Source organism: Nicotiana tabacum, chromosome 19 (genome assembly GCF_000715075.1).
Source record: "Nicotiana tabacum cultivar K326 chromosome 19, ASM71507v2, whole genome shotgun sequence".
NCBI classification, from domain to species: Eukaryota; Viridiplantae; Streptophyta; class Magnoliopsida; order Solanales; family Solanaceae; genus Nicotiana; species Nicotiana tabacum.
The window spans coordinates 135,106,591-135,130,594 of record NC_134098.1 but is presented as its reverse complement, the minus strand read 5'-3'; the positions used below and the strand labels follow the sequence as shown (position 1 = coordinate 135,130,594).

The window sequence follows — 24,004 nt, the reverse complement described above, 5'->3', positions numbered from 1 at the left end:
TCTGGTAGAGGTCTTCTTGCCAAGGAGATCCAATTTTAGAGAGCTTCTAGGCACACTAAAGTTCATGAATTTTTGGAGGAGGGACATTGGAATACTACTAAACTTTTCAATGTTCTTCCATCAACAATGGTTCATACCTTACTAGATATTGATATACATGTTAACATTGATGACTATCCAGTTTAGAAACTTGAATCTTCAGGAACCTTCACTTGTAAATCAGCTTGGCAAAAATTAAGGAAGCAAAGAAACAATTCCTTTACAGCTAAAATGACATGGCAAAAAAAAATGCCCTTCAAGATCTCTTTTTTCATGTTAAGAGTATTGCATGCCAGGATTCCCATAGATGACTTAGTGAAGAAGTTTGGTGTTACGATACCATCAAAATTTTCTTATTGTAATGTACATACAGAAGAAACCATCTTGCATCTATTCTGTCGAAGCCAAATTGCAAAACAAGTTTGGTCTTATTTTGGTAAGTGTTGTGGAATTACAATGAAACAAGGGGACATTAAGCATGTTGTTATGAGCTGGTGGTTGTATAAATCAAAGAATGTAATTCATGTTTCTCTTCTTCAGTGCCTACCAATAATGATCTTCTGGGAGATATGGAAGAATAGGTGTGACTCCAGGTTTGATAATGTTCATATGTCTGCTAGGTTTATCATTCATTTATCAATACTCGATTAAAAAAGAAGAGGTCAATCTGATAGTTCTTGGATTGAGATGTGCAATACTGTGGAAAAGGTACAATAAGTTATCTCTAGCCAAATTGTGAGGTGGAATAAAGCTCAAGAAGGTTTCTTTAAACTCAATATAGATGGGTGTTGTAAGGGTAACCCCAAGAGTTCTGGAGGTGGTGGCATTCTCAGGGACAGTAGGGGTTCATTTGTTTTAGCTTTTGTTGAACATTATGGCCTTTGTAGTAATAATGTGGCTGAGGCCAAAGCCATGTTAAGTGACATGCAACAATGTATTAGCAAGGGCACCTTAAATGTCATTGTTGAATATGATTCTCAGCAGATAGTAAATTTGATTAATAGCAAAATGAAACCACCTTGGCAGATCAAGCATATCATAGATCAGATTGTGGAGCTCTCAAGCATTCTTCTTCATGTGTTGAAGGCTAAGGTCTATGTCCTCTTCCGTGTACTTATCCTTTTTGATTATCTGGGATCTATGCCTAACCCCCACCATGGTTCTTTTGTTTTTTTTAGAAAAGAGTATTGATAAATAAAATGTGACAAACAAAACTAACTTGAGGCCATAGGGGAGAACTTCTTAATAATAAATCTCAAAGTCGTCCAAGGTTAAATTAAGATTTTATGATTGAGTTAGAATTTGATGAGACTTTTATTATTCCTTAATAATGTTGTTACAGAAGTAACAACTCACGGTCGCAATTAACCTATGAAGATTTTTAGATGTATAAATGGATAGAATCTGATGAATGAGATTAAGACAAAATGATCCTATTTCATCTCATTGTAGAGTTTTCCATTTATCCATTTCCCCATGATTTACACTGTAAAAGGTATTTATCCTTTAGTTATATACACGCATATTGTAGAGATTCTTTTTATAAGTAGGCGGTGATGACCTGTGCGAGCACGGGCCCAACAACATAGGCTGTAACTTCTATTCTTGATCAAATTTGTTTTGATATGACCTGCAGAACAGAAAAAAATTGATAGATGTTAAAAAATTGATACATGTATGACGATCAAATCGGATAAAGACGATATTGTACTAATGGATATTATGTACATACATAAAGCACAAAATGTCTATTGTTGGATTTTGCTGGATATTATTTACATACATAAAACAGGATGTTCATTGTTGGGTGTAACGTCAATGTCGACTCATTACATTCTGGGGTTGAAGAAGGTCCCAGCCACCATGTTGTAGTTAGGCTCCTTTCTTGCCTGCCTCTGACAAAAATATTTGTATTTGTAGGGATTATTTGTTAATCTAGTCTAGCCAATCTCATTCTTTCACAATGGAATTAGTAGAGAAAAGGGATAAAAGAAGACAACTAATTTCATGGTCGTACTTAACATACCTTTCTAAACATGGTTTGTCATAGATCCCTGTTCGTGCTTCGCTGTAGCTTGCAAAAAGCTATAGGCTCAAACTTAGCTTGCCCAGTAAAAAGAGATGTGAGTACGCACGACTACTCCACAAAGCTACATAACTTGCAATAAATACCTCTGAATTAGAGACATCCCTCCACTCTAATGAGATTTATTTCACTAATACAATAAAACTATGTCAGAAAAAATATAAAAAAGGAGTAGCTATGGACAAACACCCATAATTGTATCAGCCATGTAGAAATTCAAGAGTAGTCAGCACACAAGCATATTGAACTAAAGGAATTGGCTAATCATGGTTGATCTCTTCCTTTTTATGTTCTTGGAAAAACCAAAAGGTCTTTTGTAGAGCAAATATATAACTACATTTTGGCTATTTAATATGCATTTGCTTTCACTTTATCAGTCGGCATACTACTTCTCTAGTATTCTAGCATTATTTCACCAGCTGCACCAAATTATAGGATGCGAAATTTCATTTAAGATGCTAACCAGATTTTTCAATTTTTATTTACAACAGTACTGGGAAAACATGTGGGAGAAGAACAGGAAACAAACTCATTCTTTTATGCGCGAAGCAAACTTAGACTCTAGGTATTACCTGGTATGTTTTTAGGAAAACAACACCCTGCACAAGCAAATTCAAGTTAGAAATTTGTATTTTCATCAGGCAATTCTTGAAGGATCACTTGTCCAACAATTCAGATCAAAGTTTAGAGGAAAAAAATAGAATGCATGGGATTTTACCAAGTTGAGTATTGTGAAGATAAAAGAGAACAACAAAAATTTATTGAGCTTAGAGGAAAAAGAATACACTGGAGCTGAGTATGGATTTTAATGAGTATACATGAGATTTACCAAGCTGTTTTATCTTGTCAGTGATAAAACTTTTAGTTCTGCACAACTTCTCAAATTCTTTGCCAAGACACCATATGAATGAAAGTAATCTATATTATGGAACATGATATAATGCGCATGCTCCACGCCTTTTAAATGTTCTCTGTTGTACAATTTTAATGTTTTTGCATAAACTAATGTCAAGGTTTTCCTAATGCACTAATTAAACAACTCTTGAAGATTGAATATAAATAGATGCATGATTGGGATATCAAGTGGATAGAAGGTTTTGCTTCTTCCCTGCTCAACTTATCCCAGGCTAGTTTATGTAGCAACCTCAACATGAAAATTTTTTATATGCAATTATCAGCATCTTTATAAGGATTGTTTTTACTATACTAGTCTCAGGCCACGCGCGTTGGCGTGTACCCCTTACCAATGAATATAAAATATAAAATTTTAAAAGTAACTTAAATATTAGTTATAAAATAATTAAATATAAGTTCCTAAAATAATAAATTATTCATCCTAGCTAAGTCAAGAGAGGAAGAAAGCCTACCCTACATGTGAAGTCCTTTGGATATTCCGATCCATATTGTAATTTGCCTATATGACTTTGTATTTCATGTAAAAGTTTGAACCAGTAGGAAAACTATATTGAGTTATATATAATCCTAAAATTAGTATCGATTAAGATTAATGGATGAATTCAAATAAGTGGAAGTTCTTCATAATGTTGCGGAAAAACAATTAAAGGAAATTTTACCAACTAATTAAAAATATTTTAACAGTGGCAAATTTTCCCAAAATATGCTAGTAAATAAATGTACGTGTATCATAATAAGAGCTTACAAAAACGTCAAGTTATGGGACGATACAGTATTTTTGGAATTACAGTAATTGAAGGTAAACATTCTAATTCAACAACCCAAAATTTACTGATAGATTCATATTATTCTGCAGAGAATATTTTTTTCGAAGTATTCTATATTTGACGTATCTGCAAAGAAGCAAAATTTGGTCAAAATTCACACTTAAAAAATTTAATATATCCAAAATTACCTGATTAAATCAATAATATTGCAAAATATTTAAATTATAATCCACAAAGATTCAACAATATTTTACATATAGTCCCAAAAATAAAACTTGCGAAATGAAGCACAAGGATTAGTCATAGTATTGGCAAAGTGGGGGTGGATGATCAAGTTCTTCCCTGATATCGGAAGAGAAAAAGATAGTTGGCGAAGTTTTTTGTCTGAATTATAAGACATAGTTGGCAAAGTTTTTTGTCTTGAATTATAAGAAGTTAATGCATATTAATAAACATTAATTAGGGAAGTAGAAGAGAACCAAATTGTTTTTGTTAATATTGCGTAAACGGTAAGTTCGACTTTACTTTCATGTACTTGAGGAATTCAAAAATTAATTAAACTTTTTCTTTATGTTTCTTTTTATTAGAATGTGGATTTACATGTTTGTATAAGAATGTTTCTGAAGCAATGTTTGGTTGAAAGGCAAAATGGTCATTCAACTTTACATGACTATTTTAGCCTTTTAACTTTGACTTAAAGTGTTCACACTTATAATATAATATTAGTTTCTCGTCACATAATATACAGTTTTATAAAATAATATCAATATTATTAACAATAAATTTTTGAGGAAATAATTATACGTAAAAGTATATAGTATATATTTTTATAAATGATCTATGTCGATCTATCATATACTACAACTTTTGATAATCTTAAAGAATATCACAAGATAACATTGTCAGACCAATAAAATAAGTTTATTTACAACACACCCTCAATCATTTAGCTATATAGATAACAATATCGAATTGACTTATACCTATAGTACAGATTACAGCGATGCTTCTTTTTGATTGAATAATTGTCTGCATATATAAGAGATAGATAATATGTGAAAATTAATAAAATAGAAATATTAGAATAATTATGGATTAAAATGAAAAAGGCAAGAATACAAATCTAATTTTGAATATTATGCCAGCACAAGTTGCTTTTTATACGAAGAAAAACACGAAATTTGATATATAGCTTGATACAACAACAATAATATTTTTTCGGTAAATACAACTTAAAAATTCAAATTAGTTCATAATTTCTTCCACTATAAAGAAAGACCACTAATCTTTATTTAGTGAACGTTAATCTTCATTGGTTCTTTTCATCCTCTTCCTTTGGTTAACTGATTTATCTTCTTCCTCAACTGTGGTAGCATCAACATTGTCAAGTTCATTTTTTTTTTTTTGAGCAATTAAAGTTCTTCCTATATAATTTTTTGTTTTAGTAATTTTTACACAAATTTCAAGTGAATGAATCAGTCGAGTAAACTCAGTTGAAGACAGAATTGCACTTTTCTTATCAATTTTGACAAAAGAAAAAATTAATTCTCTATGATTACTCAACACCAACTTGATTAGCATTATGTTCCGAATTGCTGTTTTAGAATTCCAAAATACTACAGTATTGAACAATGCTTCTCCTTCATTCATCTTAATATGCCAAATCTAAAATAAATAAATTAAATTAGAAAGGAACAAAAGAATATTGGCAGTACCTTTACGAATTCTAGAAGAAGCTGATACTTGTCACCAAAATTTTAATTGAAGAAGTAAGGTATTGTTTGTTGATTTTGTGGCTGAATTCAAAATGAAAATTAAATATAATGGATAACTAAGTAGTATATCAAGTTGAAGGTAGTTTTGATTAGATTAGATCAATTACCTTCGGTCATTTGCAGGATTGGATATAGTAGATTCACGTGTAATCCACATCCATTGCCAATCAAATTTTCCGACATAGAAGAAAAATGAGGTTATAGCAACATAGATGAAGAAACTAATTCGAAAAATAGTCACCACCTTTAACTATAATTCCTAAAAGCAAACTCAAAGGTATCAAACGGATTAAGTTTTGGTTATCTATTGATTTGCGTGCAATATTGCGAACGGATTGTTGACGAACATAATATATAGTGGAGCAAAGTGTGAATGTAAAAAATTGAAGAGAGGTAATGTAAATGTGAAATTCAGGATCAATGGTAAATGAATGCAATTTTAGTGCAATTTCAAGGTATATATACATATTAAAATATTTTTGCACATGTAGAGATATCTTGATAGAGTCAAATACAACTTATTCGGTTAAATAGGTAATGTTGGTATTTGATCTGCCTTTGGATATTGTCATATTTCGACAATGATTGGTACCTATCGGCCATCAGATTATCAACAATAACACCTTTTGGAGTTAGCTATTCAATGTGTTTTTACCCTTTAATATTGTCATATTTCGACAATGATTGGTACCTATCGGCCATCAGATTATCAACAATAACACCTTTTGGAGTTAGCTATTCAATGTGTTTTTACCCTCATAAAATGGTTGTAAATTGTATCTCTTAATAAAGCATGAAACGTCCTCTTGTAGGCGTTATTTTTTTAATAAATAAATTAGGATTTTAATATTATTTAAAGGGACATTTAAGTAATTTAACTTTTAAGGATTCATGATTTTTAATATATGATTTTAATATAGTATAGATAGATATAATAGGACGATAAGGAAGCTCACAACAATCATAAAGTTTTTTAGACAACATATGTTTCACAAAATCACCAATTCTAACTAACTCGTCCTAATCTCCATGCACAATAATTACCTTAGCTTGATTAATCATATAGTGGCAGTTTTTGTAAGGGATCGTCAGATTTCAATTCAAAGCCTGAAGATCAAACAAAGCAATACCTAAAGTGTCTTGCTACTAACATTGACAAATTTCAAAAGCATTCCTGAGAGAAAATGCAACAGCTCAAGCTCAAGAACCGGTGCGCTTTTGCCAAATATGCCTAAACAAAAGTAGCCTGCCAAACACCAAAAATAAATATACAACAACAACAACAATCCAGTATAATCCTACTAATAAGGTCTGGGGAGGGTAGTGTGTACGCAGAACTTATCCCTACCCTTTGATAGAGAGGCTGTTTTCGATAGACCCTCGGCTCCCTCCCTCCAAGAACTCTCCACCTTGCTCTTGAGTTAACTCAAACTCACAACCTCTTGGTTGGGAACGAAGAATGATTACCAGTAGAGCAACCCACTCTTGTCAAATTTCAATAACTAAAAATAAATATATTCAATATTAATAAACAATACCCCAATAAAATTATAGAAATTTAAAAGAAAAAGGACAGCAAGATAAAGGAATCAAAACAAGAAGGGCCAAGGATAATGCCAAATAAATTGACAGAAAATAGTAATTTTTTATTTGGGCATTTCCCCAAATTCTGAAATAAGAATAATTCGGGATTGGAGAGGAAGATAGAGAGACCAGAGAAGGAAAGGACAGAATCAGATACAACCCCAGCAAAAAATGATTCAAAAGAACAGAAAAACAAATAGAAAGATTAACACATTCATCAAATACTTATTACTATGAAGTAACAAAAGGAAGAAAAGAAAAATACTCACCAGAATCCAAAAATAAAACAAAGAGCAAAGATTAATTGAAAACAATATAGAGAACCTTTGTTAAAAATTAAGCAACCCAAGAAAGCACAGAGGAGAGAGCAAGAGAGACGCCGGTCCATAATAAGAGAAGAAAATGAAGTAAAAAAAGGAGGAGATCTGTACAAATACGTGTTGGCAGCAAGAATAAAAGCCATGTAATGATAGTGGCTCCCAAATTTCTAACACCTGTACATGTACAAAAGTAAATAGATGCAATGACTGAACTACCCTCAGCTTGGATTTTAATTCCTTTTAAGCACAGAGGTCGAAACCTGTGGCTTTTCTATATTATAGTATAGTTAAGTAAAGTAAAGTAAAGTAAAGTAGTATTGGTATTAGCTTTTATAATCCTTTAGCAACTAAAAAATTATCACGTTACCATTTGATATACTATATCATAACAGTTTACCTATACTAATTGTGTAATTTTTTTTTTTTCAGTGGTAAATTAAAACTAAAACTCTGAGGTAACCATTTATTTTGGCCCTTTTTCTCATTGGCAGACGCTGCTAATTAGTTAATCCCTTGATGAGGTAAGTGTTTACCCAAAAAAAACGGATATATGTGAATTTATACATAGTTCTAAGGATACGTGATATAAATTGATACAAATTGGGAAAGATATGTAAATGAATATTGAAATTAGTTATAAAAGAAATGAATACAAATCGAATGAACTAGTTAGCCTAAGTCTTCAAGTTTTATCACCTCCAAATTGAGTGAAGAACAATTGGTAGAAGAAGCAATATGACTAAATATCAAAAGCCAAAAAAAGGATAGTATTTTCTTGATGTTGTGTATATCTCATAATGAATGTGTCCTCTCTACAAATGATAACAACTCTTAATATAGTGGGGGGGATCTCAATTTGGATATAATTAAAAATATATAGTGAGGATCTCATGATAGATTAAATAATTACCTTTTCCTTGATTCAAGCCGTGATTTCTGCCGAGACTCTCTCCCTAATTACGGCTATAACGACTTTTTTGTTTCTTGGCTCGATCTTGATCTTGGCCTATCTCGATCCTGATTGGTTTCTGGGGCTTGAGCTCGATCTTGGCCGGTCTCTATTTGTTTGACCTCGATGTCTCGTGTTCGATCTTGGCCGATCTCTATTTGTTTGACCTCGATGCCTTGAGCTCGATCTTGACCGATCTTAATCTAGATTGGTTTCTAAGGCTCGAGCTCGACAACCAAACTCCGCATCATGCCTCGATATTACAATGACGAACCTTGGTCCATCATGTTCCAATCTCGAAGGGCAAATCCTGTTTTGACCGTATACAGATAGTCCCCTCGTTTCTCGGAAAGAAAATAGCGAGAAACTATATGAACTTTCGAACCCCAACTAGATGGGCAATGACATCAGCGACGAGCCCGATTGTGACATATGCGACAAACGTCCCGTCGGTCCAGTTACCAAGGCATTAAATGTGCGTCAGTCGATGGTCGGCCACTACCAGTTTTGAACCGTCGTTGTGAAACCAATAAATAGCCCCCTTTTTCATCATTTCAAACTTTTACTCTCAAATCTTTTCCATTCTAATCTTCATAGTTCTTTGCCTTCTCCAAAGCGCCCTATTTTCAGGTTTTCAAATTTCTTTGCTTATTCTTCCTAAAACACCAAATACTTCAATCTCCATTCTTCTTTGTTCACAAAAACTAAATGGCCAAAACATCTAAAACTGTTCCGCAGAAAGAGGCTGCTTCCTCATCTCGGCCGGCCGGCGAGAAACCAGTGGTGGAGCCACGCCTTGAAGAACTTATTCCCGAGGGTGTGTTATTGATTCCGACTTTAAGGTTGAGAAACCCTTATTGGTTGATGGTCTATGCGAGCCAGTATCGAGATATATATGCTCGATATCCCAAAGTCTTCTTGATCTGGTGAAGAAAGATTGCAATTGGGAAAACAAAGAGGTTGTGATACCAGCACCGGAGGAAGCGATCACTACCCACGTGGAAGGGTACCTTAGTGTTTGCACTTATCCTTTCACGCTGGGTCCCCTCGATCCGGTCATCGTCGATTTATGCAAAAAATATCAGGTGACCCTCGGCCAAATTCACCCTTCTTTCTGGAGGATCGTGATACAGCTCCGTTTTTCTGTGAGCAAAATCGACGGGCTTCCCTTCACCCTCGATCACCTCGTAAGATTATATAGCCCTCGACTCTACCGAGGTGGGCTGATAAAGCTTCAATGTTGGGCGCCAAGGCGTTCACCTCAATTATAAATGAAGACAAAGATCGGGGTTGGATGGGCCGGTTCGTTCGGGTGAAGACCACGGACCTATTCCCGGCTGAGAGCATGCCATTTCCTGAGAAATGGAATATGAAACGTAAGTATGATCCTGTCTTTAATTTCCGTTTGTTGTTTTTACTTCTTCATCCTTTCTTATCAGTGTTTTTTTTTCTCGATGCAGCCGTTGCTTGGATGCCAGGTGCGGTTCCCCACCTCGAGAACTAGGTCAGGAGCCTAATATCGACGTCAACATATGCCGAGCGTGCGTGGCACGATTTGTCAAAGGGCCGGTGGGAGGCTCGTACTCATGGTAAGCCTTCTTCTTGGCTTACCAATTTGCCTATCGTTCAAGCATTTTTCAAGCATGAGTTTACTTACTTTCTCCTTTTGTAGGTCTCGGAAAAGGATGCGGCTATGAGACCCCCATCCGGTGATGAAGAAGCTTTACTGCCTATCTCAAAGCCAGCGAAGGTGATTAAGAGAAAAAGGGCCTCGAACTCCGAGGGTCAACAACCCAAGAAGAGAGCGGCCCATAAACCCAAGGGGAAAACAATCCCACTGACTATGAAGTCAGTCCAAAGATTAAGGGATGAAGAAGAAGAAGAAGACGAAGAAGAAGAAGAAGAAGAAGAAGAAGAAGAAGAAGAAGAAGAATAAGAAGAAGAAGAAGAAGGTGATTCTGGGTTGGTGGCCCGTGCACGAGCTAGCACCGATATTCAGAAAACTTCGGAACCGGTGGGAGTTAATACTGCTCCGTCTAGGCTCGATGAGATCGAGGAGGAGACTCCGGCCCAAGTTCCCGAGCCGAGGGGGACCGAAGATGCTTTACCTCGGGGCGAAGAGACCGTTGAAGAGGCGGTGGATGCCGATGTAGAAACCGGGCTTGAGGCTCGTCAAGATGGAAGCGGCACCCTAAAACACCCACTTGGGGCAATAGAGATCGGGTATTCCCCGTCGTTTCCTTCATTTTCCCAGTCGATGATACGTGACGCTCAGGCCGTGGAGACTTATCACGGGGAGGGAGCCCATGGAGAGGAAGATCCTTTCCGTGGTTATTTTGTTGGGATAGAAGATGTCACCGGTCTGAGTGACTTGGAGGCTCCGAAGAAGAGCTCGGGTGAGGTGGGAACTTCTTGTCTTTTCAACGAAGCTCAACAGACCCTGAATTGGGTAAGTTCATATTTTCTTTGTCAATTTTCATACTTGTATTTTTCTTTCCTTGTATAATTCCTTCTTTCTATTTTTGTAGGCCTTTGTTCTTTATCACGAGGTATTTTTCCGATACCGAGGGGAGCTGAGCCGGTACGAAGCCGAAATCTGAGGGGTTAATGAGGAGAGAGATGCCTTCAAGCTTCTCAGTGAGCAGAGAGAAAGAGAAGCGAAAGGACTTCAGGCTGAGCTAGAAGCAGCTCGGAAAGAATAAACTGATCTGGCCGAGCAGGTAAAAAGAATCTTTGAAGTTAATGACACTGACTTGGGCGTGATTGTTACTCCCCATATTTTCGTACGTGAAAGTACGCCATAATTAAATTGATATAAGCTCGAAAATGAGATGTTACATCCCGCATTTTCGTACGTTAAAGTTTCGTCGTAAGTTAATCGACGTAAACTCGGGAATGAGATTATTTTGAGATTATAAGTATTATGTTATTTCAAACAAGTGATGAGTAAATTCGTGAAGGTGAGAGGGTAAGCAAATCGAAAAAAATGAATTTCGTCGAAGTTTGACATATTGAGATAAATTACGGTCCAAACTACAATATCCCGTATTTATGGACTAATGTCATACAAGGTACCACATGACCATGATAGCAAGATGTATAAAGTGTGTTAAAAGTGAGTAGTATTATAAGTAATTTGAGATAATTCTTAATTATGTGGAAAATTGGATAATTAATTATTAGTGGGAGATTAACAAGTTAATCAAGAGATTAGTGGATAATTAATGATTTGCTTATTTGGTCAGTATGATTTGGACATGTATGATTAGTATGGCGGGGCCCTGTCCGACCTTTATGATATTTATGTACTCTTAGTCAGCTTGTAGACAGATATCATATATACGGATACTTGTATGGCCTTGTCGGCCTATGTTTTGAGTATATTAAGGATCATGCCGGCCTTATATGCTCGTACGTCATATGTATAAGTCGGTATATCAAGTTGGGTCACCCTATATTGAGTATTCCCTCATGCTTTATTCTAGTCATCTCATGACAGCCTTTCTGTTTCATTTACCTCTAATTGTATGATACGAAAAGATATGTTACATTGGTACTTGATTGGGTAAGGTACCGGGTGCCCGTCGCGGCCCATCGGTTTGGGTCGTGACAAAAGTTGTATCAGAGCAGTTCCATCCTAGGGAGTCTACAAGTCGTGTCTAGTAGAGTCTTGTTTATGGGTGTGTTGTGTACCACACTTATAAGTAGGAGACTATAGGGCATTTAGGATTGTCACTCTTTCTTCTTACTCTAGATCGTGTGGTAGAGCTCAGTTGTAAAAATTCAAACTCTTAAACTCTATTTTATTCGTAATAAGAAGATACCTACATCTAGAAAGACGGTTGGTAAGAGATGTAGTCGTGGAAGAGTGGAGTCAGAGGAACTCGATTTTTGCATCATGCTTATGATGGTGAATATGAGGTATTTAACAGTTCATATGTGTACTAGCTTTTTGATAAGGATCCCTAAGGGAAGAATATCTATCCACTTTTACGGTAAAAAAGGAATAAGAGAATCGGAAGGTAGTTACAAATTTCAGCAAGTAAAAGAAGCAAGGTGAAGAAGGGTACGAGGCACCCAGTTAATGAAGATTAACAATATTTACAATTCAAGAAGAGAAATATAAGCATTCTGAGTTACTTTCAACAGTAACAGAGGTATGTACAATTGGCCACACCCATCTCAGTTATACCTTATGTGTAACGACCCGACTTGTCGTTTTAAGAATTAGTGCCCCGTCCAGTAGCTTAAGGTCTCGAGCAGCTTCGTAATATATATTATGACCTGCGGGGTGTGGTTGAGTTTGATTTTCGGAAGATTCAAAATTTAATTAAAAGAACAATTCTAATTTAAGAAGCTTAAAAGAAAAAAGTTGACCGGGGAGTTGACTTTTGAGAAAACGACCCAGGAATGGAATTTTGATAATTTTAATAGCTTCGTATGATGATTTTGGAATAAGGTGTATGTTCTTATTCGAATTTGAAAGTCCGTAGGACAATTCGACGCATTTTGGCGAAAGTTAGAAAATAAAAGATTTTGAAAAGTCCGACCGAAGGGTGAAATTTTGATAATGAGGTCGGATTTCGATTCAGGAAATGAGAATAGCTCCATTTAATCAATTATGACTTGTGTGCAAAATTTGAAGTCATTCCAGATTGATTTGATATGTTTCGGCGCAAAATATAGAAGTTGGAGGATTTGAAAACTTATAATTCGATTCGATGCGCAATTCGTAATTTCGGCGTTGTTTGACGTGGTTTGAAGCCTCGACTAAGTTTGTATTCTATTTTGGGACATGTTGGTATAATTGGTTGAGGTCCCGGGGGCCTCGGGCGAGTTTCGGATGGTTAAACGGACCAAAATTGGGCTTGATGGAATTATGGAATTTTTCTAGTTCTGGTACCATCGCACCTGCGATGGAAATGGTCGCAGGTGCGCGACCGCAAAAGCAACAAAATGGTCGCAGATGCGTCCTGGAGTGAGAAGGGCAAAGGTCGCAGGTGCGAAGCATTTTCCGCACCTGCGTGACTGCAGAAGCGAAAATCTTCCGCAGGTGCGAAGGGCCTCTGGTCAGTGGACTTCTGCATAATCGGATTTTGGTTCGCAAAAGTGGCTCCGCAGATGCGGCGACGCGTCCGCAGGTGCAAAACTGGGCAGAAACATTTAAGGACCAAAATTGGTCATTTCACCATTTTCGATTGAGATTTTGGAGCTCGGGTTTTGGGCTATTTTGGAGGAGTTCTTCAAGACTTTGACTTAGGTAAGTGTTCTATATCCTAAAATATTTATATTTCATGAATCTATGATTATATTCATCGTTTAATTCGGATTTAAATGGAAGAAATTAAGATTTTTGCAAGGTCAAGTTGTTTGGAATAAAAGAAATTATTGTGTGCTTTAGTTCTTATAAGTTTTACATCCAAATCAGCAACTATCAGGTGCTTCATTTTAATTGAAATGTTATTTTCTTCACCCAAATGATTTCTAAAATTAATTCATTTCTTTGTTGATTTTCTTACTTGATTTAAAAAAAAAATTTAACTTACTTTATCGGAAATAAATTGATCGTGTGGATCTTAAATGCATTGATAATGATATTTGGCACGTGAATTGTCTGTGAAGTTGTGATATGAAATGAGGGCACGAGATGCCGGGGGACTATGATGATATTATTATAGGCACGAAGTACCATAGAAATATGAAAGTGGGCTGAGACCCGTGTTTATGAAAAATATAAAAATGGGCTGAGACCCGTAGTTGTATGATTATGAAATGAAGTGTCCCATGGTGACTTTTTAATTGAAAGAATTTTATTCAAAAAGATTTATTTGAAAGAATTACTTTCTAAAGGTATTAATTTGAATGAATTATATTTGAAAGAGATTTATTCGGAAGAATTATATGTGAAAGATATTTATTTGAAATACTTGATGTAATTGGGTGTACTTATATTCATAATTTGTTAAGCGTAATTAATGGTTTTCTTGTTACCCTTATTGTTATTTGTTTCCTATTATTTTGTATATCTTATTGTACAGGCTATTAGACTAGTGAGTGTCTTGACTGTACCTCGTCTCTACTCCACTAAGGTTAGTCTTAATACTTACTGGGTACCGACCGTGGTGTACTCATACTACACTTCTATATATTTTTGTACAGAGCCAGGTATTGGAGATACCAGACTTGAACAGACTTAAAGCGGGATCGTAAGGATTCAAGGTAGAGCTGCTTGGTCGTCGCAGTCCCTTGGAGTCTTTTCATTTCATTGTACTGTTAATTTTTAATCAAACGGTATTGTATATTCGGTCCTCGTGATCATTCCATGTATTCAGTTAGAGTTCGTGACTCAGTACTACCAGTCTTGGGAGGTTGTATATTCATATTTGTTCCGCTATTAGTTTTGATAACTTATTTAATTAAAAAAAATGGCTTCAAAATGTAATTGAAATCGGTTTACCTAGTCTTAGAGACTAGGTGCCATCACGACCTCTCTGGCGGGATTTTGGGTCTTAACACTATGGGAGCTGACAGATATAGTTTAAGAGAAGGATGGGATATCAGGATCCGGCTAGGTTTAGAGTAACCCAAATTGGTGAATGGATTGTATGAGACACCCAGATGGTGCACTCTAAAATAGTACAACTAGATATGAGTACTACAAAGATAGACAGTGGAAACCTGGAAGATTTAAATATTATCTTAGTATGACTCACGTCTCTAGTAGAGAGAGAACGTTAGGCAACCCGAAGAGCCAGTGGATGGAGCAAGGGGAGCTAAAAGCAAGAGGATGTCTTATTGAAATTTTCAGAATAAAGTGATAGACATAAATGTTAGCGGGAAATAATGAGAGTTAATAAATCATTATGAGTAATATGTGATACATGGATAACAACGGTAGATCAAAAAAATGATAGTATTACAGAGTTTATAGTCAAGGGAAGTAAAAGACGAGAGGTGACAGGCCTTGAGACAACAAAAGAGTATAGGCCATAAAGTCATACCCTCATTTCGAGAAATAAGTTCATGACTCTAACGTGATTACCAAAAGGAAAAAGATAGACCAAAAGTAATAGAAATCAGTATGGGCTGATGAACAAGATAAACTAAACATGAATTAGTGTCTCAGTGATTTGATAATAGTCGGCATCATGAGAAATTCAGAGATTGCGTTCCGGCAATAATAGAATGGACGACAGAAGAATATTCGGGAGAAATTCAGAGAATGGCCATTCAGGAAGACGCTTCCCTAAAGCAAGCAATGTGAGCAAAGTTAAGCTTAAGGTACTAAGCGTCACCCTTGTGAGTAAGGAATTTTGTTATCCTTGGTACAAAAGGATTACCGCAAGGCGAGTAAGGGTCATCGTTGATGTGAAAAGATGCCAAAGATGAAGAGGTAAAATATCTGGAAGTAGATCTCCATAGCTCTAAATCTTAGCACTCCCTTAAAGGGGGGAATATGGAGTGGTATAGCATTAAGTCAGAATTAAGTAGTTCTAGTAACTATGGAATGGTAAAGGAAGAATGCGATAAAAATGAGAAAGGAATGAGATTGCACTTATCCGAATCTTTCGGAACTTAATTACCGTCTCATAAAAGCCTACAGATATGCTACGATTTCATAACATTATGCAAGCACGACATCAAGGAAAGAAAGTAAGGGTTCCTGTCAGGGATGTTATTGATAAATAAGGAGCCAGTGCGAGAGGCAAGTTAAGACAAAGGAAATAACCCAAGAAAGATCACGCGGAATATTGATATGAGAATGTGCCAACGAGTAGTTAGTAGTTGATTTAGGAATAGCCTGGCTATGGCACAAGAGGTTACAGACAAGACAGCAGATCATGTAAGATGAACATAGTAAAACCCAATATAGTGAATTTAGCCTCACAATTATGACATTGTAATACTTGAGAATCAGATAGGAGTTGGGGTAGTTAAAGGTACTGTATGAGTATTACGGAAATAAAAGAGAGTGCCACTGGGAAGACAGTGAAAACTTCAGTTTAGAAGCAATTGTATGAGCACATGAGTGTGGAGGTAAGTAACTAAGGATAATTATAGGTGAGTACGAACATCAAAAAATTTATTGGGTATACGATGTAATAAGCTCGCAGCTTTACAAGAGTCGGATGGTCTTCCCTAAGTACTACAACAAAAGATTAGCTGAGAAAATAAGGAAGAAGGCTTCAACCTAAGCACAGTGACCTAAAGAGGAAATGGTCTTGTAACAACAGTCTCACAACAATATTGTATGCATCCCATAAGAAAGTGGCACCTATCGTGTTTAATGAACGGGAAGAAGAAAAAAAATCAAAAGGTGATATTCAAGATCATATGGGTTGTATGTAATTCTAATATGTGTGGGCACTAATATAAGCCAAGTATTCATGCAACAAGTGACATAACGGCCAGGAAAAGCAATTGCTTGCATTTAAAGAAAGTTGAGAAGGAAAGAAAGGAATTATTCGATCAATGATCCAGAGATAATTACATTATGAATGCACCTAAGATTTCGGAGTATTATCCATGCAGCATATATGTTGACAATCATACAGTCGTAGAAGACTCTGGTATAAGTTAAAAGAAAGAATTGAGTCCAGGTCATACACAAAGGATTGAATCGTTAGAAGATTATATCATGGATATTCCATAGCGCCAATGAAAGGCTAAAGTAATAACTAATACCAGGAGCCATAGAACGGAAGATAGCTTAAGCCTACATAAAGGTTGATCAGAAGGAATAGGAAACTAAAGAGTTACATCAACCAAGTAAATCAGGAATCTGATTATTGGACCCAAGAAATTATAGAAATAGTGATTGAGAACATTGTAGGATCACCCTTAAATATTAGAGGTACAAGAGAGATAGTACAGTAGCCATATTCTATAATGGCTCTACGATAAAGCTAGTTAGAAGAGTACCAGCCTCATAAGAAGTCAGTATGAAGCTCTCACCGGATTGTGTATGCACCAGAGGTGCAAGTATTATAATAGAGCTTCAAGTTGTGGATGTGAATTATGCCTGTGTGAAAGCAAGGCCATGAAAGATATAGAAGATGTGATGCAAGATTTTAAGGTAAGTAAGGTAAAGGTGAACAACATACGAGATACCCAAATGCAGAAGGTTGCAAATAATCCATATTGTAGATAGAAGGCTAGAAGCGCTGGGATTCAGTATCCAGGAATGGTAGCGGCGGCGTCATTGGCATATCTTCCAGCCCATGGTTTCTAAGTACTAAGAGGTCTAGTTAAGAGAGCAAAGAAAAGTTAGAGACGATGTGATGTCTCGCTTGATGTTCCAGAATAACACAAGGAAATCTATGGTGCAAGCAAGTTGAAGGAAGATTGTGAATAGTATAAATAGATATGTGTAGGTCGCAAGCTAAAGTATGGTAGAGCGGCAAGGTTTTAAGAAGACATTAGTAAGGATAAGGAAAGGCGAGTGAGAAGGCGACGAGAAGGGATAAGTCCTCGGGATTAAGCCTATGAAAACAAAAGAGCTGATGGCTTGTCTAAGTTATAGAAAGCTCAGTATAGCCTGAATGAACTCAAACAAGTCTAAGGCTAGTAGTATTTAGAAGAGATGAAATATTGCCCTGATAATAGAACAAGGGTGTAACTGTGATAAATAAAGGATGACGTTTGGGCCTTCGATTGAGTAATGATTTGAAAAAAAGGGATTCATGAATTGTATGGGATTAAAATACCCCCCCCATAAGATGAATCACATTGGAATGCTATGAAATACAGTTATGGAAGTATAGTATCGCCCCTAGGTGGATCAGTCTAATCATTTCAGATGTTCCCTGAGGAGACGTGAGCCCTGGCAGCAGTGTTACATAAGAGGTCAAGTTATCAGTAGTAGATTGCAAATCAACATTGAGATGAATCAACAATGGATGGATAAAAGTTACAAAGTATGAGATGAGAATAGGCCATCATTCTTAAGATGAACAGTGATGAATAAGCATTAAAGGCCTAAAGGGGGGAATTCCCTGGCCTTTGGATTTATTTACAAAATAGTTGCCTAGATGGCAAGGAGAGTCTAAAGTATTCGCAAGAGTTGTAGGTTATGATAACGATAAGTGCATCGGTCAACATTTGAGGACGAATGTTCCAAAGAGGGGAATGATGTTACACCCCATATTTTCATACGTGAAAGTACGCCATAAGTAAATTGATATAAGCTCGAAAATGAGATGTTACATCCCGCATTTTCGTATGTTAACGTTTCGTCATAAGTTAATCGACGTAAACTTGGGAATGAGATTATTTTGAGATTATAAGTATTATGCTATTTCAAACAAGTGATGAGTAAATTCGTGAAGGTGAGAAGGTAAGCAAATCAAAGAAAATAAATTTCGTCGAACTTTGACAATTTGAGGTAAAATGCGGTCCAAGTTATAATACCACGTATTTATGGACTAGTGTCATACAAGGTACCACATGACCATGATAGCAAGATGTATAAAGTATGTTAAAAGTGAGTAGTATTATAAGTAATTTAAGATAATTCTTAATTATGTAGATAATTGATAATTATTGGTCAGTTGAAGATTAACAAGTTAATTAAGAGATTAGTGGATAATTAATGATAATCTTTGGATAAAGTTAAAGAACCTCACGTGGCAACAAGAGCCTTAGTAAATGTAACTCTTAAAATCACACAAAAGGTGGCAAAATTTGGAGAAGTCTATGGACAACTAAGCCACAAAGTGGGGCCTACTCCCAAAGGTTAAGATAAACTCTCTAATTTATTTTTGAATCTCTACATGTCAAAGAATGCTTCAGCAAACTCATTCAAAGTGTTAGCAACGTAATTTGCTACAAAGTTCATACAAGAATATGATCAATTCACAAAAGAGAGATGTATCTATCTTCATAGCAACGTGAATAGATTCAACAAGAGATTCATACGAAATTTCATAGCATCTTAAGCAACGTGAGATTTTGCAATTATAAGAAAGTACGGTGCAATCTTTCTAAAGAATATCATACGGATTTTTTCCTACTCTGATCTTACCGTCACGTGTTTTGTCGCAATTAACGTGTATTAGAGGGATTGCCAAGAGAATCGGCTCAGGTATGTTAAGGCTATCCCTTCTTTCCTTTTGGCATGATCCATACGATACCAACAAAATGAGCAGATGCACAACTTCCATAAATGACTCTATTCATAGAAATACTAGAGGTTCCTATGTTCTTAATTCCCCATATGTCTTATTATTATATCATTTGTTCATGGGTCTCGGAAAATACGTAAGTTGATAAAGTTTATTTGATGATATTAATCAAAGGCATAATGGTTTTATGACGTTTCGAGAGATTTTATTGACATACTTCTCATGCATTGCATTTATTTACATTGACCCATGACCAGATAGCTTTATATATGCTTATATATGTATATAATATGTATATGGGATATGGAAAAATATTACGGCGTTATATATGCCCACAGTGGTCGAGATGATATGATGGGATGCCCTCAGAGGCTTGATGATGTTATGAACGCATATACCTATGCATGGTATGACATTTATACGCATATGCATGACATTATAAATATGAAATGATTCACAGAGTTATTCAGACTTACATGTTGAGTCTTTTACTCCATGTTTCTCTCATATCTATTATTTACTGATTTTCATTCCTTACATACTCAGTACATTATTTGTACTGACATCCCTTTTGCCTGGGGACGCTGCGTTTCATGCCTGTAGGTCCCGATAGACAGGTTAAGAGTTTTCCCTTGCATTTCATTTGTACGTCATATGTATAAGTCGGTATATCAAGTTGGGTCAACCTATATTGAGTTTTCCCTCATGCTTTATTCTAGTCATCTCATGAAAGACTTTTTGGTTCATTTACCTATAATAGTATGATACGTTACATTGGTACTCGGTTGAGTAAGATACCGGGTGCCCGTCGCGGCCTATCGGTCTAGGTCATGACAATGATGGCTAACAGTTTGGTCCCACAGGTCCAGCAAAAGCTCGATGTGATCAGTTAGCTTCGTGTTGAAGTGGACGTAGTGAAAGCGAAGGCCGAGGAGTGGAAGAATAACATGGACCGCCTTGCCTCAGAAAAGGAGCCCGCCCAAGCTCAACTGGCCTCGGCTGAGACCCAACTCCGAAGATTGAAAGAGAACCTTGGTACAAGCCAAGAAAATCGAGGAGTTCCAGTCTCGGTTGGGATCAGCAACTTCTGATCGAGAGAGACTGGCCACAGAACTTGAAGCGGCCAAATCGGGAGGTCGAAATAGCCACGGCTAATGTTGATGCAATGGTGGTCGTCTATCGGTCTGATGCTGAAGCTGCTCAGGTTTGAGCAAAGGAGGTTGTCGAGGCTGCTCAGGCTCGATCAAACTGGGTTGCCGAGCATGCTATATGTCAGTCTCGAAGGGAGACTCTCAAGTAAATCCATGCTCGTGGCTTCGATCTTATAGCCGAGATCGAGAATGCTAAGGAGCTCGAAGCCGAAACCAGAGTGTTGGCCTTTTCCGATGATGATGATACCGGGAGTATGAGCGGATCTGAAAGTGAAAGAGGCCCCGAGGGCGAAGATGCTGCTACCGTAGAGGACTAAGTCCTTTAGGATTAGTATTTTTTGTGTTACTTTTAAGACCGTTTTGGTCTTTTATAGAGAAACTTGATCGGGCCATGCTGTCCTTGTAAATGATTTTGACATATATATAAAAACTTTCTTCATTTCCGCTTTATAAAATTATGAAGTTTTATTCTAAGATTTGAGATTTAGACAATTTGATTGGAACTGAATTAGTATAGCCCTTAGACTTTATGATCAAGTGAGTGCTTGCTCGAACTTGAAGTAAGGTAACCCTTAGGGTTTTTTTTTGGAGCGAGGATGATCTCTCGAATTCAAGACAAAAAATAGCCCTTAGGCTTTATGATCGAGTGAGTGCTTGCTCGAACTCAAAGTAAGGTAACCCTTAGGTTTTTTTTTGGAGCGAGGATGGTCTCTCGAACTCAAGACAAAACATATCCCTTAGGCTTTTATAAAAAGATTTTTTATGGCTTTGTCCCCTTTTCGGCTTTTATTTGCAAAACCTGTAATGCCTTAGCATGAAATAGGGAATTGTTCGAGTGTTCGAACAATTTTGTACTCATTAGAGTTTTCGAGGCTTGATATTATCGAAGCCTTTTATGAATTTTGCCGGGGGTAGCCTTTTTAGCTGGTTTATGAGAGGATTCGAAGGCCTGTTTTGTTACGGAATTCGGACGTCTCTGACCCGTGTTAATTCGGCCATAGCCTTTTTAGTTCGGGATTTACCCCTTGGACTTACTTTCCCATTTTACTTCGAGCTTACCCGAAGTGTCAGTCCCCGAGTAGGGTGGTCGTGGCCTATAAAATTGAGGGTTGCCTAAAAGGTCTTATGATCTCGGAGTTTATATAATTCGATCTCGTTTATTTTTTGGACGGCAGTCCCCGATTGTGGGGGTAATCATCCAAACTCCGGTCATGGTCGGCCCTTAAGCTTGTTTACATAATAGATCGAGAATATAAAGTAGAAAAACTTTTCTAAGGTATGAGATATTGGTAAAGAAGAATACTTCTCTTTATAAATCATTATACATCCGTACATGTTTTGTGCCAGGGCTCGAGCAAACTACGGTTCGTTTGACCGTTTGGCCCTTACAAACTTTTTCTATCGAGACCCTGCTGCCATGAAGTAACTTCCCTGCATCAAACTTGATATTCGAGGGAAATGCCCCCCAGTATTCGAGGTTGATTGTAAAGAGGCCTCGGATACTGTTGAATTTTTCTAAGTTAGCACGATCAAAGGTTGCCTCATTAAAAACCTTGCCGGAAAACCCATTTGGGACAAATCTGGTCTAAGTGAAAAAGAGTGTAACACGTGCTTTCAGACCTAAAGGCTTTGTGTTGAAGAATCCATCGTTGTTCCTGGTCGAACACCTACAAAGTTTAGTTTTGAAATATAAATAAAAATGGGAAGGGTCGTACCTTAGCAGTAGAATCGTTTTAGGTGCGATACGTTCCAATTTCTCGGTAGTTATTTGTCATTTATCATGCCGAGCTTGTAGGATCCTTTTCGATGATTTCGAGAACCTGATACGGTCCTTCCCAGTTCGGACCCAGTTTCCCTTCATTCGGATTTCGGGTGTTGAGGGTGACGTTTCTTAACACTAAGTCCCCGATGTTAAAATGTCGAAGATTAGTTCTTCGATTGTAGTACCTTTCGATCCGCTATTTTTGGGCGGCCAATCGGACGAGAACGGCTTCTCGTCTTTCGTCCAATAATTCTACGCTCGAATTCATGGTCTTGTTATTTGACTCCTCTGTTGCATATCGAAACCTGATACTAGGTTCTCTGACCTCGACCGGGATCAGAGCTTCGGCGCCAAAAACCAACAAGAACGGTGTTGCTCTGATACTAGATTTCGATGTTGTGTGGTATGCCCATAGGACCTCGGGTAGTATTTCTCTCCATTTTCCTTTGGCATCGGTCAGTCTCTTCTTAAGATTTTGGATGATAGTTTTGTTGGTCGATTCGGCTTGTCCGTTCCCGCTAGGATGATAAGGTGTTGATAGGATCCTTTTGATCTTGTAATCCTCGAAAAATTTAGTTGTTTTGCTGCCAATGAATTGTTTTCCATTATCACATACAATCTCGGATGGCATCCTGAATCGACATATGATGTGGTCCCAAATGAAGTCTATGACTTCCTTTTCTCAAACTTTTTCGAAAGCATGTGTTTCAACCCATTTAGAGAAATAATCAGTCATAAACAAAATAAACTGAACCTTACCTGGGGCCGATGGGAGAGGAGCAACGATGTCCATTCCCCATTTCATGAAGGGCCATGGGGATAGGACTGAGTGTAATAGTTCCTCGGGTTGATGAATCATGAATCATGGGCGCATGCCTTTGGCATTTGCCGCATTTTCGAACGAACTCCCTTGCATCCTTGCCCATATTGGTCCAATAATACCCTGCTTTGATTACTTTGTGGACCAGCGAATTGGCACCGGAATGATTTTCACAAGTGCCCTTGTGAATTTCCAGTAAGATGTAATCGGTATCTCCCGGTCCCAAACATATTGCCAATGGTTCATCGAACGTCCTTCTAAACAGCATTCTATCTTCGGACAAGATGAACTGTGTTGCCTTTGTGCGCAGAGCTCTCGATTCCTTTGGATCTGATGGAAGCTTCCCGTTCTTTAAGTACTCTATGTATTTGTTTCTCCAATCCCAAGTTAAACTTGTGGAGTTTATCTCGGCGTGACCTTCGATTACCAATCTCATGAGTTGTATGATAGTCCCCGAGTTGAGTTCGTCATCTTCGACCGATGAACTTAAGTTTGCAAGAGCGTCGGCCTCGTTGTTCTATTCTCGAGGTACATGTTGCAAGGTCCATTCCTTAAATCGATGTAGAGTCACATGTAGTTTATCCAAGTACCTCTGCATTCGATCTTCTCGGACTTCAAAACTCCAGTTAACTTGGTTTACCACGAGGAGGGAATCACACTTAGCCTCTACGACTCCGCTCCCAAGATTCTAGCTAGTTCGAGACCTGCAATCA

General features: G+C 37.1%; 2 long non-coding RNA genes across 3 annotated transcripts; both read right to left on the bottom strand.

The window, feature by feature from the left end:
- Positions 1 to 1,503: 1,503 nt before the first annotated feature.
- Positions 1,504 to 3,216, bottom strand: LOC107827258 (uncharacterized). Of its 2 annotated transcripts, XR_012703222.1 has the most exons (4): positions 2,698 to 3,216; positions 2,066 to 2,189; positions 1,823 to 1,934; positions 1,504 to 1,669 (listed from the first exon to the last, which is right to left on the bottom strand). It is a non-coding gene; the product is annotated as an uncharacterized LOC107827258 (long non-coding RNA). The 2 variants fall into 2 exon arrangements; XR_001657483.2 differs by lacking the exon at positions 2,698 to 3,216 and having other exon boundaries at positions 2,066 to 2,646.
- Positions 3,217 to 4,708: 1,492 nt separating this feature from the next.
- On the bottom strand, positions 4,709 to 7,593 carry LOC107827259 (uncharacterized). The gene is made up of 3 exons (XR_001657484.2): positions 5,690 to 7,593; positions 5,523 to 5,603; positions 4,709 to 4,836 (listed from the first exon to the last, which is right to left on the bottom strand). It is a non-coding gene; the product is annotated as an uncharacterized LOC107827259 (long non-coding RNA).
- Positions 7,594 to 24,004: the final 16,411 nt, after the last annotated feature.